This window comes from Bos grunniens, chromosome 11, assembly GCF_055505025.1.
Source record: "Bos grunniens cultivar Pamir isolate PY7600 chromosome 11, Bosgru_T2T1.0, whole genome shotgun sequence".
Taxonomy (NCBI): domain Eukaryota; kingdom Metazoa; phylum Chordata; class Mammalia; order Artiodactyla; family Bovidae; genus Bos; species Bos grunniens.
The window spans coordinates 85,378,198-85,393,592 of NC_141175.1; the positions used below are offsets into that span (position 1 = coordinate 85,378,198).

At 40.8% G+C, this 15,395-nt stretch overlaps 1 protein-coding gene across 1 annotated transcript in view; it reads right to left on the minus strand.

Annotated features, from left to right (window-relative positions):
- Nucleotides 1-14,806, minus strand: part of LOC147363456 (uncharacterized) — a 257,915-nt gene extending 243,109 nt beyond the window's left edge. Inside the window, exon 1 of the transcript XR_015137150.1 lies at nucleotides 14,787-14,806. The gene's annotated coding sequence lies outside the window, so the exon portion shown is untranslated. The remainder of the gene's footprint in view (nucleotides 1-14,786) is intronic.
- Nucleotides 14,807-15,395: the final 589 nt, after the last annotated feature.

Below are 15,395 nucleotides of genomic sequence, written 5' to 3' on the forward strand. Positions count from 1 at the left end.
TAGTATTCTTGCTTGGGAAATTCCATGGACAGAGGAGCCCGATGGGCTACCCACCACCCACCCCCCTACCACCATGGAGTCATAAGAATCAGCACGACTTGGTGACTAAACAACAACAACAACTAAACAATAACTGCTAAGTCCATGGTCTTTCTGCTAAGAATAATTGATGGCACTAACATGTTTCAAGCAAAGGGATGATTCTGAGAAGTCTTCATAACTGAAAAGAATTGTTGTGGACAGCGTTATCGTGTGCCCACTTGGAACCATATCCAACTGAACTGAGCATGTCCAACTGCAGTGGGAAGCCACAGCCCACCAGATCTGAGAGCTCTGACTTAAGCCATTACACCTTCCTCTTTCCATTCAACCAAGCATGTCTAGAGAGTCCCTCCACATAAGGTTCCACTCCAATGATGTCTCAGACTCAGACTCTGCCCTAGGAGAAGAGCCATGCAGACAGAGAGCTTGAGAACAAGGTAGGGAGTGATGACCACCTCCTGATAAAAAGAAAGGAAATAATCACAGAATGACTGAGCTGCAGTCTTTTCTCCAGATTGTGAACATTTGGTTTTCATTGTTTTCTGACATTTATTATTGCAGAGAAGTCAGAGGCCATGCTGATTCATTGTTTTATGCAATCTCTCTTTTTGCTTTTTCAGACTTACATAAGCTTTATTCCTGTATCTTTTCAATTCAAAATTTGACTCTGAGTCAGGGTCACTTCTGATGATCTCTGAAACATAGATTGCTTTCAGTCAGCCTATATGAATCTTTTTTCAACTTAGGAAAGTGTTCTTTAAGTTTAAATATATTGTTAGTGCTTCTATTTGGAATGTTCTGGTACATCTTTGGGATCATATAAAATGACTAAATTGGTTCTCTATTCTCCTATATATATGTATGTATAAACATACACACATATATATGGATATACAAGTATATATCATCTGATATGCATGTATATAGAATAACATCTTATCTTTCACCTTCATTATTTCATTGTACTTTTCCTCTCAATTCTGAGCTTCTCTGTTTGCTACACCATTGATTTGAAATCTGTAATGTCCATTCTTCATGTTACTGCCACTAATAAGAATTTAAATTCTGCTTCATTTAAAATTTTTTTCATCTTATTACATCGGTTGCCCTGATGACATCTCTGGTTGTTCTCTCCTTAATTTTCTGCTTTTGTTTTGCAGATGCCATATCTTCTACATTTTTATTAAGGCAGCTAAATAATTATTACATTTTTTCTTGTGTCCTTCCAGTTAATAATTTTGATAAATCTACACCTCCTATGAATTTTCAGGATGATATACCATCTCACTTATTTTGCAGAAAGTTCTATCTCATAGGAAATATATTCCTATGGTTTTTGTCTTATTTTTATTAAAACTCAAATGAGGAGCTATCTACCCAGGCCTGCATTTCCCAAGAAATAAGGAGTTTGAAATGTCCTTGACCCAATTCTCTGTTCCATCTGGACCTTATTGAAAATCCTTTCTCAGGTCCATAGGCTGTTGTGTGCAGCTCAGACCAATTTCCAGTCGTGAATGGACTTTTCCTATAGAGCAGCTCTGCCAGGCTTCAGTGGCATCGTTCCCTACTCTGACTGGCTGCTTCCCTGGCGAGCTGAACAGATGGAGTGAATAAAAACCTCTCTTGAAGCCTGCCTTCAGCCCATTACTCATGGAGTCAGCCCCAAGGAGGGGATCATGAACCCTACGAGTTTATGGCCCCCACCACTCTCTGCCCATGGAGGCTCCAATCTCTCAGTGGAGGGGTCATAATGAAAGCGAGAAAGATTATATTGTGGTGACATTAAATTATTAATACATCAGCCAAGCACTAATGGAGATGGTTACCTAGTTTTCCAGTTGATACCAATCTTGCATTTCACATTCCAGTAGCCCAGGGGAGTGGTCACCAAGGTGCTCAGCACCGACTCTTAGGAAGACAATCTTAACTGATTTCTAAGCGTAAGTGGGCTGCTGATTATGTTTTTCAACCCAGTGCTTCAGCTGTGCAGTCTGTGGAAATTTCTCTCAAGTTTGAGCAATGGGCTGCCAGTCATATTCCCCATATTTTTCAGTGTCTTCCAGGATATTTTATTCAGAAGCCAAGAGAGATTATGTAGGGACCATTTGAACCCCACTCAACACATGTTTTTAACAGAAGCTTCTTCTCTTTAATGTCAGGACTCAACTGCAGGAATTAACTCCAAAGCTAAGAAGAGAGCAGGGTAGGGAAAATGCAGCCTGGAAAAATGCAGTCCACTCCTCCTGGGTCTGCACATCTCATCCTCTATCAAATGGAGAAATTACAATGCAAGAAGTTTGCCTCAGGAGCACCTGGCTAGGATCTATGCCTGAAAACTGAAATAAAAGCAAATATAAATGCTCAGGTTCAAGTGTGAGCTAAGATCTCAAGACCCTGAGGTCTAGCTCTGTTCCTGTCTGGCTGTGGGATGATGGGAAAACTCCTTGGCTCTGAAACCTTGAGGGCACTCATTTATTTTAAAAGTCACTGCTCTCAGTGAGTGGTTCTCAAGTAGAAGCGATGTTGCTGATAAGACAGTACCATCCACATGACGAGTATGGAGGCAGGTAAAGACAAGCTCAAGATCTCTGCCCAAGGTGCCATCCAGGTCTAAAATCCTGTGGTTTTAATGAAAACTGCATTCAGCAAATGAGAAGTAAGTTCTGGGTGATATCTGGTCCTACTTCTGGAAGGCCCATGGCTTCCCTGAACTGCCAGGAAATGCCCTTGCCAAGATCTCTGGAATGGCCTAACCCAAGATTGCTTTAGGGCTGGTGTGTGCTTTCCAAAGTGGTAATGTTCCTTACATTGCCAAACCAGCTGTGCTGGATTCAAACAATGACAAATGTAAATGTAAAACCCATTAAACCAAAACAGGCATAAAGTAGTTTAGGCAACTGTGTATTGCACAAGCTAATGTTACCTGATTTTTTTCCTTTTTTTCCAGCAGAGTGGGAAGGTGAGAGAAAATCTAGAGCTCTTGTACAGTATTTCCACCTGAAAGGGGAATGGTGCCCACTAATGATGCCTTTACTGTGTCTCCTATTCTCTAGGTCACACACAGGGCTACCTCACAGGGCTGTGCATCCATGCAGACTGTAATATGAATGCCATCCTCCAGATTATATACTGCACATCCAAGACAACCGTACACAACAACTCTTGTACATACACATGTGAACATATTTGTATGTACATAGCCAATAAAGGCGATGGCACCCCATCCAGTACTCTTGCCTGGAAAATCCCATGGACAGAGGAGCCTGGTGGGCTGCAGTCCATGGGGTCGCAAAGAGCTGGACACGACTGAGCGACTTCACTTTCACTTTTCACTTTCATGCATTGGAGAAGGAAATGGCAACCCACTCCAGTGTTCTTGGCTGGAGAATCCCAGGGACGGGGGAGCCTGGTGGGCTGCCGTCTATGGGGTGGCACAGAGTCGGACATGACTGAGGTGACTTAGCAGCAGTAGCAGCAGCAGCCAATATATACACATATTTGTACAACTGTGCCAAACATATACATACAAACCAAGGTATTATACATATATATAGATAGATATGCACAGTACCAAACACAAATACATCTATCTAAATACTAACGCATGCATGAAAATACAAGTACAGCATACATCACATGTATAATACATATATAGCTAACATACACACATTCCTATACATATATGTGGAATATATATATGGACATACCAATATATACACATTCACATATCCATATGTGTTGTGTGTGTGTGTGTGTGTTTAGTCGCTCAGTTGTGTCTGACTCTTTTCAACCCTAAGGAATGCAGCCTACCAGGCGCCTCTGTCCATGAGATTTTCTCAGCAACAATAGTGGAGTAAGTTGCCATTACTTCCTCCAGGGGATCTTCTTGACTCAAGGATCAAATCTGCATCTCCTGTGTCTCCTGTGTTGGCAGACAGATTTTTAACCACTGAGCCACCAGGGAAGTACACATATCCATATATAGATGCTAAACATATACACAAATACCCAGGCACATATACACACAGCACAAGCAATAATATACCCATACATAAGGGCTGATGCATACATGCAAATACATAACAGCAAATAAATAATACAAATATATCTAACACACATATGTTCACATACATGAAAGTGTGTGTATGTGCATCCATACATATGCACACATGCATATGCTCAAACATATACATTCACATCACATATACAAACATACATACAAAGTTATGCCTCTGTACATATATATACACACACTGTTTTCATGATAAATTATAATTAACCAATGAAAACAATAGCAACTTTCAGTTCAGTTCAGATCAGTCACTCAGTCATGTCCTACTCTTTGCGACCCCATGAATCGCAGCACGCCAGGCCTCCTTGTCCATCACCAACTCTCGGAGTTCACTCAGACTCATGTCCATCGAGTCAGTGATGCCATCCAGCCATCTCATCCTCTGTCGTCCCCTTCTCTTCCTGCCCCCAATCCCTCCCAGCATCAAAGTCTTTTCCAATGAGTCAACTCTTCGCATGAGGTGGCCAAAGTAATGGAGTCTCAGCTTTAACATCAGTCCTTCCAAAGAAATACCAGGGCTGATCTCCTTCAGAATGGACCGGTTGGATCTCCTTGCAGTCCAAGGGACTCTCATGAGTCTTCTCCAACACCACAGTTCAAAAGCATCAATTCTTCGGTGCTCAGCTTTCTTCACAGTCCAACTCTCACATCCATACATGACCACAGGAAAAACCATAGCCTTGACTAGACGGACTTTTGTTGGCAAAGTAATGTTGCTGCTTTTGACTATGCTATCTAGGTTGGTCATAACTTTCCTTCCAAGGAGTAAGCGTCTTTTAATTTCATGGCTGCAGTCACCATCTGCAGTGATTTTGGAGCCCAAAAAAATAAAGTCTGACACTGTTTCTACAGTTTCCCCATCTATTTGCCATGAAGTGATGGGACCGGATGCCATGATCTTCGTTTTCTGAATGTTGAGTTTTAAGCCAACTTTTTCACTCTCCTCTTTCACCTTCATCAAGAGGCTTTTTAGATCCTCTTCACTTTAGCAATTACTTTTTACATGCCAGGCACCCTTCTAAATGATTCACATGTGTTAACTCATTTAAACCTCAAAAAATTCAATGAGATCTTAATTTTAGCCCCATTTTACATGAACCAACTACAGCAAAGGAATTTTTAGTAACTTGGTCATAGAGCAAGTAAGGATTGGAACCATGATTTGAATAGGATCCATATTCAAAAGCTATATGAAAGCTAATTATATCTACGGTATTAGGGAACATTTCTCTGTGAGAGAATTATGTCCGATAGTAATAAATGGCATGTGGTAGTGTCTATAAGGCCACAAAGTCGGACTGCAATGGCCTCTCACTAGCCCTTTGAAATGTTTTTTATTCCTTTCCTGATGGCTTCTCTGTGTGCATATCCTCCCTTACCATTCTACCTCTATCCTCCTAAACACACACACACACTCATTTTGGCAGTCTTTCAGATCTTCTTTATATATTCACACATATATGTAGTTCTTTATAATTATATCTAACATTTATAGAATGCCTAATATATAAGAAGATGCTATGCATGCATGCGTGCTAAGTTGCTTCAGTCGTGTCTGACTCTTTGCAACCCAAAGGACTGTAACCCGCCAGGCTCCTCTGTCCATGGGATTCTCCAGGCAAGAATGCTGGAGTGGGTTGCCGTGTCCTCCTCCAAGGGTCTTCTAGACCCGGGATCAAACTTGCGTCTCCTGCGTCTAATGCATTGAAGGCAAATTCTTTACTCACTGAGTCACTGGGTAAGCCCCAGAAGATGCTATATTTCCATGCTACTTAGTTTTCACAGCATTCCTGAAAGGTATTTAGTATTTCTCCTGTTTTAGAAGAAACTAAAGCACGGAGAAGGCAATGGCACCCCACTCCAGTACTCTTGCCTGGAATATCCCACGGATGGAGGAGCCTTGTAGGCTGCAGTCCATGGGGTCGCTAGGAGTCGGACATGACTGAGCGACTTCATTTTCACTTTTCACTTTCATGCATTGGAGAAGGAAATGGCAACCCACTCCAGTGCTCTTGCCTGGAGAATCCCAGGGACGGGGGAGCCTGGTGGGCTGCCATCTCTGGGGTCGCACAGAGTCGGACACGACTAAAGCGACTTAGCAGCAGCAGTAGCAAAGCACAGAGAGAAAACAATTTGTTCAAGGACGCACAACTAGTAAATGGCAGAGCAGAGTGAAAACCAGGTGTTCTGACTCCACAGCTCACGTTCTCTTCCCTGTACCACCCTGCTTCTCTTTCTTTTCATCCCATAGAAATCTCTACCATTTCCATGCACAGATCACAAAAATTGGGAAGGATGAAATCTAGTGAGCCAAAAGATCTTAAGATTTTTGAAATAAAATTGCTGGATTCAGGTCCAAATATTGATTTAAAAAATCACTGTGGCCGTGTTAGGGAAAAAGAAGTTTCACACAGCCAACTGGATGCTTACAAAATGACTGAAGGTCTGGGGTCTGGGCGGGGCCTGACTTCCAAACACCATGGCAAAACGGGCAGCCCCTGGAACTTCTACCTCTGTCCCAGGCAGGGACCTGGAACGAGGATGGTGCTGTTCTGCTGCTGGCTTCCAGGTCCCACTGGGCCCGCTGCGATCTGCACATCAGGGCCCCTTTAGGACAGCTGGCCCTGGAGGAAAGCATCGCCTGCTGAGCTCTCATGAGCGAAACAGATGCTTCCTGCACTGCCGCTGTTCTACCCTCGGAGCTGATGCTTGAATTTAAGTCTCCTTGAAGTACATCCAAGTGGTGAAACCCAAACCATATCCAAATCCCTACTGCAAGGGAGGCTGGGAAAGCAAGTTCATAGTTTTCCAGCTGCGGTACAACAGGCACACAAGAAACATTGAAATGGTTGTTGAGAGACACAGTGCCCGTCCCGTCCTTTTTAACAGAAAGGAAGTGAATCTCTAAAGAAGTATTTGAAAGTCTACATAGTCAAGTAAGAACATCTCTCAGTCATCCAGCGAATGGCCCATAAAGGAAAGCACATGCTCTGTCCAAAGGCAAAGTCAATCCTTTGTGCTAAACAACCAACTTCGCCCTGGGAACTCTTTCCCAGGTGACAAGGAAGACCCCTCAAAGTTTGCTACCCATCAGAGGTATGACCAGAGCAAGGGATGATGGGCTGACTTCCTCCCAGTCTCAAACGTTGAGAGGCTCTTTCCCAAGCCTGAGAGGGGTACAGACAGTGCAAAGTTGCCCCTCAGCAGGCTGTGAGAGGTAAAGCACTTTGCGAGAGCTGTCATGTTCTGGCCTCTCACCACTTGGACCCTGCCCAACCTTTCGTATTTCCATCTGGCACACCAAGGACTTGGCAGGGAGAGAGGCCATCCCAGTCCAACCCAGGCGAAATGAAACACTTCCCTGTCCCAATTCTGAAGCCAAAAAATTAAAAGGGTTGCAGTGATTCCCTTTTTCCAAAATCACCTTGATTTTAATCAGTACGTCTCTGCCTGCCTTCATGTCAGATGGGCTGCTAACCAGATGTGACTAAGTCTATGCAGCAAAACATCTGAATGCAAGGGTGAATTTTTTTTAGAGTAGCTGAGGTTTAGGAATCCGATAGAGCTGTACAGCCATTGTGGATATAGGTTCCAATATGTTCTTATACTACCGAGAACGTGAGTTTTCTAAAACTGAATTAGACTTAAGGACACCAACAGCCATTCTCAAAATATCTGCTGCTGCTGCTGCTGCTACTAAGTCACTTTAGTCATGTCCGACTGTGTTCGACCCCATAGACGGCAGCCCACCAGGCTCCCCCATCCCTGGGATTCTCCAGGCAAGAACACTGGAGTGGGTTGCCATTTCCTTCTCCAATGCATGAAAGTGAAAAGTGAAAGTGAAGACACTCAGTCATGTCTGACTCTTAGCGATCCCATGGACTGCAGCCCACCAGGGTCCTCCATCCATGGGATTTTCCAGGCAACAGTACTGGAGCGGGTTGCCATTGCCTTCTCCACAAAATATCTGCTAGTAGCTACCAACTGCAGCCTTATGGTTTCAAGGTCTTCTCTTATAACCATGAAAATTTTTTCTTATTATATTAGTGGCAAATAAGACAGTTCAAGCTATAGCCTCCTAGCAGAAGGCAATAAATTCTTTAGCCAGAGGAGAATTAGATAATTAAATGCTTTTTAAAAGGCAGAAAATAAAAATGAATTTTTTAAGGGAAAAAACATTTTTTTAATATCTTCCATGGACTAGATACTGTTTTAGGCAGTCTACGTCTTACTTGATAAATTCTCACACTAAATCTATCAAACAATCCTCACTCTCTCCATTTTTCACTATTTGCTTCAGGAACACAACTATTGTGCTGTGGAGATGGGCTTTGCACCTAAATCTCTGATTCCATAACCCTTGTGGCTCCCGGTAATACGTGGGTATTTCTCAGTTCAGTCGCTCAGTCACATCTGACTCTTTGCGACCCCAGGAATCGCAGCACGCCAGGCCTCCCTGTCCATCACCAACTCCCAGAGTTCACTCAAACTCACATCCATTGAGTCAGTGATGCCATCCAGCCATCTCATCCTCTCTCGTCCCCTTCTCCTCCTGCCCCCAATCCCTCCCAGCATCAGAGTCTTTTCCAATGAGTCAACTCTTCACATGAGGTGGCCAAAGTACTGGAGTTTCAGCTTTAGCATCATTCCATCCAAAGAACACCCAGGACTGATCTCCTTTAGAATGGACTGGTTGGATCTCCTTGCAGTCCAAGGGACTCTCATGAGTCTTCTCCAACACCACAGTTCAAAAGCATCAATTCTTCAGCGCTCAGCTTTCTTCACAGCCCAACTTTCACATCCATACATGACCACTGGAAAAACCATAGCCTTGACTAGATGGACCTTTGTTGGCAAAGTAATGTCTCTGCTTTTAAATATGCTGTCTAGGTTGGTCATAACTTTCGTTCCAAGGAGTAACCGTCCTTTAATTTCATGGCTGTAGTCATCATCTGCAGTGATTTTCCCCCAAAACTTTGCTAGGCATTCCCTTTGGTAGTTTATATTACAAAAATAGTAGGCACTCTTTCTACTTTCCAAATATGAATTATTATATTTTGTTATTAAATATAGAAGTGTTGTATGATCATATTTATTCTTTCAAAATGCACATATATCCATAGGTTATAATGATACACCATTTCCCTCACCATCGCTATTGTGCCTTAAAAGGGTTAAAATAACATCAACCAAAGAAAAATAACTGAAAAGAAAGTGGATGAAATTAATAAACAATGTAAAGAGTCATGAAGTTGATAGATACAATCACCTTAGAATAAGATATTCCAAATTCAAGTTGGATCTCTTAGGAGTTGGCATTTTCATTTACTTATTTGTGATATCCTGCTGCTGCTGCTGCTGCTAAGTCACTTCAGTCGTGTCCAACTCTGTGCGACCCCATAGACGGCAGCCCACCAGGCTCCCCCGTCCCTGGGATTCTCCAGGCAAGAACACTGGAGTGGGTTGCCATTTCCCTCTCCAACGCATGAAAGCGAAAAGCGAAAGTGAAGTAGCTCAGTCATTCCGGACTCCCAGCGACCCCATGGACTGGAGCCCACCAGGCTCCACACTTCAAATTGTTGTAGAATTAGAATTAGAAATTATATGCTATGCAAAATTATTTATAATTTGAAAGACTGTACAAAAGAAGATAAAGTGTTCTTTTTGGATACTAAGACATTTATTACTAAATTGACCTCTATGACTTGAATAAACAAATATTCATATTAGAAAGGAGGTGTTTTCTTAGGTACAAGTGAGTATGATACTCTGAAAGAAATTTGTGTCAGACATCTGTTTGACTCAGACATAAATTTCTAGAGAACAGAGTTTTTTGTTTTGTTTCATCTTTACACTGGACCCAGGATGTATGGCCTAGTGAAAGAAAGAGGACATATTTTGGAGTCAGAAATCCTGGATCTGACCCCAGTTCCTCTACACACTAGTTGAGCAGCACTAAAAGACTTGCTATCTCTGAACCTCATTTCCTCATCTTAAAAATTACACGTTTATCTGCATCAAAGGCTTATGGTAAAAGTCGACCACGTATATGAGAGCTCTATATATGCATCAGTTCAGTTCAGTTCAGTCGCTCAGTCGTGTCCGACTCTTTGAGACCCCGTGAATCGCAGCACGCCAGGCCTCCCTGTCCATCATCAACTCCCGGAGTTTACTCAAACTCATGTCCTATTATATTATATTCAATATATAAGCATCCCTGAATTGACCACGCATCAGAGAAAACACCAAGTTATTCTGAATAAAGTTAATTTTTAATTTTTAAAAAAAGGGTTATTTCGGAAGGAAGAAAAAATCTAACCCATTTTATCAAGTATATGTTTTTTTGATGAAGATCAAACCTTTAAGTTCCCCACTTTCTTTCATGCAACATGAAGATGAAGTTCTTCTATCACTTTAGTTTCTTTTTTTTTTGGACATTTACATCCCAATACTATTTACTGAGCAAAGATATAATTTTCTTGATATTACAGGTAGCCCCGTTTAGCCAGATCAGTAAAGCGCTGGCTCTCCACAGCGCCACCTAGTGGGTTAGAAAGCATGTACACACCACTCCTCTACAATCAGAGCGGTTAATTGTTTCTCTACGTTTCTGCTTGCTAAAATCTACACTACACATAGAGGTATATTAAAGTGAGAAATCTGATTTTATCTATCTACTTACTATCTATTAAAATGTAAAAATAATTTACTTTTTCTTTTAAAAATTTTTAAAGAAAATACTTTTAACAAACCCTGCACTCAGAATATGAGAAGAGCATGCTTCTAAAAGCATTTAAAATACTCTCTATACATAAATCTAAGAATATCTGTGAGAAGATTAATATTAGTATTTGTCAAGAGTAAATGCTTTAGCAAACGTTTTCCCCCCAAATGGTAAAAGTTATATGCTTAGTCACTAATAAAACACAAAATATGTTTTAGAAAGTGACAAAAATATAGGGAAAATGCATAACTTGATGTGAGGGGGATGAATACTGATACAAAAAAAAATATTTGACTAGTTAAGAAGTGTCAAGCATAAAAGCACTCCCACAAACACAGACATGCACAGACATAACTTCAAGTGGTGATAGGTACTTTTTCTTGGGCTACAAATGCAACTGACATTTGCCTTTATTTACATTGAAGAGGTGGTAAGTTAAAGGGGACTATGTTGTGATAGCTCTGAGTAATTTGCCAATACCTGCCCTGGGATTAATTAAAAACAGATAAAATTAAAATTAATTAAAAACAGATAACAGATTCATGACAGTCCCTGGAAAATTATCAAGCAGTATCCTAGGAACAGATGATACCCACCAAACTTCATTCTTTTGCTAACATAAGCATTCAGAGATAGAATTTTTATTCTCTTCTAATGACTTTTAAGCCCAAAATATTCCAAACATATGGAAAAGTATAAAGAATAATGAACCCATGTGAACCCACATGAACAAATATTGACATATTGCCCAATGTGTTTCAAATATTGTTTGTTTTCTTTCATTTTAAGGAATAAAATATTGCAGAAATTACTGAAGTCTTCTATTAACTCCTCTCCAATCCCACTTCCTTTCTTTCTACCCAGAGGTAATCACAATCTTGAGATTAGTATGATTCATTTCTATGTATGTTCTAATAATAAGACATGCTGGAATTAATACTGACAATTCTGAAATAATATAAAAGTACCTGGTGAGAATAGTCAAAAATAGAATGTGTTGCTTTTACTTGTTGGTTTTACTTTACAGCCCACATAAACCTGCTTAAAATCTACCCCAGTATTGAGAAAAAACAACTTTCAGAATTGAAACAAGTCAATGTCTGTTAACAATGGTGACATTATTTTTAGCTTGGGATAATATTTTTTTCTTCAGGCACGTCAATTTTAGCCAAGAGACGCAATACTGCCTAAATTCTTTTGTTCTAACAGCTTTCTTTGCAATAATTCCCCCATCCTTACATAGTATTTATTATCCAGAATGTTCCGGCTCATATTAGCAGCTTCCACCCATTAACCAACGGGATTTCGAAAATAATAGATAGCAGCATTACAAATCAGTCTGCAGCCCTTTGCTGGAAGTAGTAACTCAAAGACACTGAACACTCAGGCTGCAGCCCCCTATCTTTGGAGCTGTACTTCCTGAAGACTGTATAGTTTTAGAGCTATTTTCATCACGTCTATAGTTTGGTCAAATGAATTGCAAAATCTCTCTTCATTTCCTTTTCTGAGATAACTTATGAAAGCACTATAATAGAATAAGCTTTTAAAACTTATATTGCCTCTTCAGTTTTTTGTTTTTTTTTTCCACCATGAGCTGAGCAAGAATTTTGAAATCTGATCTTCCAGGCTAGAGCTATGAAATATGTAACATACCTAAAGAGAACTACTAAGGGGTGCTGACCATCTGGTCTTGCCTTCAGTAGGAACCAGGGTCTTGCCTGCTATTAAACTCCTCATGTATTTATGCATAATAATATCATGATGGAATGTCTTTAACTTTTGGACTTTATAGAGACAAAAGGAATTTTCAGGATGACTGAATTCACATTTGCTAGAAAATTTTATAAACAAGTTACCATATATATTTATATGTAACAGTACATGGGGTTTAGCAACTATAATAAACTTTGACAGCCAGGGCTAAGGGAACAGTTGTGGTGGGCTTTAAGCTCTTTATTCTTTCCCTGGATGGTCTGAAACCTGAACACTTCTTGCTCACACAGATCCTTTGCAGGCTTCTATCATTTTCCCTAGGAGATGGCAAAATGTTGCCACTGTTCTCTGCCTCCACATCGAGGGCCTGATATCTGCAGAGCAGCTTCACTGTAGTTCTGCGTTTCCTCTGAGCATGGTACCATTGGAGGGGGAGTGGAAGCAGTGCTTTCGCAGTAATGGAGCTATAAATGGATCCTATATTTGCATTGTACTATGATCCTTTCTGTGCAACATTAATAGTCTTCAACCTCTTCATAAAAGTAACTTATGAATATCCAGAGCATTATGATTGAAGTACCTTCATGCCCAGTCATTGGATGGAAGATGTCTTTTGACTGTCATGGGGAACCATCAGAAATGATTGATCTGCTTTCTAATCTTGGCCATAAAGATGAGCTGCAAATCATCAATACTATTATAAGAGTAATTTCATAGCCCTCTCTGGCTACAAGAAAAGGGTAGCCACAAGAAATGAAGATTCACTGGCTCAAATAACAGAAAAGGAAACAGAGATATTATGGTCCGATCCTATCTTTCAATTCTACCTCTCTCACAAACCCTGAATCTCTCACCCTACTAATTAATGTCTTCTTTCTCTGAACTCTGGCTGCATTTCATCTCTACTATACATTGTCATGTGGCTATACCCTAAACCATACACTCTGACTTTGGTTCATAACTTAGTCTTGACTTTGCAATCTATTTGTGAAAACAGGTACTCCCCAATACACACAAGTCCCTCTCAGCATTTACGCTGTATCTAGGCACATGTCACATGCTCCATAAATACTCCTATTTGATAACAGAGCACTCATGATTTGCTAAGGACATGACTCACTAGGATATACCCAGCCTTCCCAAAATATAAGCTAACATGCCACAAAACCAGAGCCATTGCCAAGCACTTCTTCTTGAAATGGAGTAGGTATAGGATGAAAGTTGGGCAGTAACCTGCAGACTGTGTTTCTGATCTCACTGCTGGTTCAGACCTGCTCTGCAACGGTTAATACTGGTATAAGTTAGTACTGGTCTAAGTGCAGAACAGGTCTGCTCGGTACCAACGTCAGAGTGGATATCACATCATCACTGTCAGTCTCCCCACTAAAATGCCAACATCTTGCCTCATCCTTGCTTTCCCTCAAGTCATCCATGAGCTGATCAGGAGTCTGCATTGTGGTGGATGTTCAAAGCAGGGCGCCTAGTGTCTTGCTTTGGTGTGAAAAAGAGGTGACTGTAGGTATTTCCCCTCTTTCACGGGTTATTTTACAACTGCTTAATAAGAACTGTGTTGTGGGGCCAGTTGTGATAAAGTGCTGTTAGATCTGTGACCCTAACAGAGAGGAAAAGAGACCTGTGTGGTCTGCTGTGCCAATGAAGCATGAAATGAAAGCCAGTTCATTTTCCCACATAACCCTGGAGCAAAAATAAACCAACCAACCACTAGTTCTAAGTCCCAAACCCAGGGCCATTGTTATATAGAATCCCCCTCTTCAGTGAATCTATATCTCCTTCTATCTATAACAAAACACTTCGGCTATCCAAGTAACATCTATCTGAGATTAAACCAGGACAGACTCCAACACAACAACTACACTTTGATGTGTTCAGTCAGTCCTGCAGACAATGCTTGGTACACGTATAAAGTCACTCATGAATCTGATATAATCCTAAGCCCCTAAGACGTATGATCCACATATTTAAAATGATACTATTCATTTGACACAGAAGTGTTGGCCAAAAATGGGAATTGTCTTGAGTCGCTGTATTAATTCACTTAAAACTGTAGTCTATAAAGAAAAGGACCTCATTTGTATTGTTCAATTTTATCCTCAGGGCCTAGAAGAGTGAGTATCATAAGAGGCATTAATTTGGTGACTGTTAAATGTTACATGAATTCATGTAATTTAATTTCATTTTTCATGTATTCGTGGTTTCTTTGTCCACTTCACTTACCTTTTCCTATATCCAAGTCCTCACTGGAAGATTGCTGGTCACATCTAGGCCCACACTTCATGCTTTGACTCCATAACGAACACAGGAGTTTGGAACTTCATGCTAGAATTCAAAAGGAGGCTATTTGGTAGTAGTGATTAAAGGTGTTTCTTATGGACCTAAAAACATACTATATTGGTGCCCTCCAAATGGCATCACAGTCTTTCCACTTGAAAGTTCATTTCAACAAGTGGTGAACAAAGCAAATCCTAGCAAAAACAGTGAGAACACAAGAAAATGAACCCAGAAAAACAAGTCTGCCATGAGACTATCACACATGGCTTTGCCTGGTTAGTCCCAGAGACTTTCAGAATAAGGGGTGTGGAAGTGAGGAAAGAAGTAAAAGATGAAGGAAGGGAGAGTTTGCCAGCAATCTTGGCTATGCAGCTTCAGACTTAATTGAAATGGAAATTTTAAGATTAAAAACCCCTTGAGCATCTTTGAGACAAGAGAAAGGGCACCGAAGCACATTTAAATCATCTTTCCCTTGAAAAACAAATCAAAAAGTTGAGACATTTTTATGCCACATAATGGAAAGTCAGGTTTCAACCTTGCAGAAGAATAGGTGAT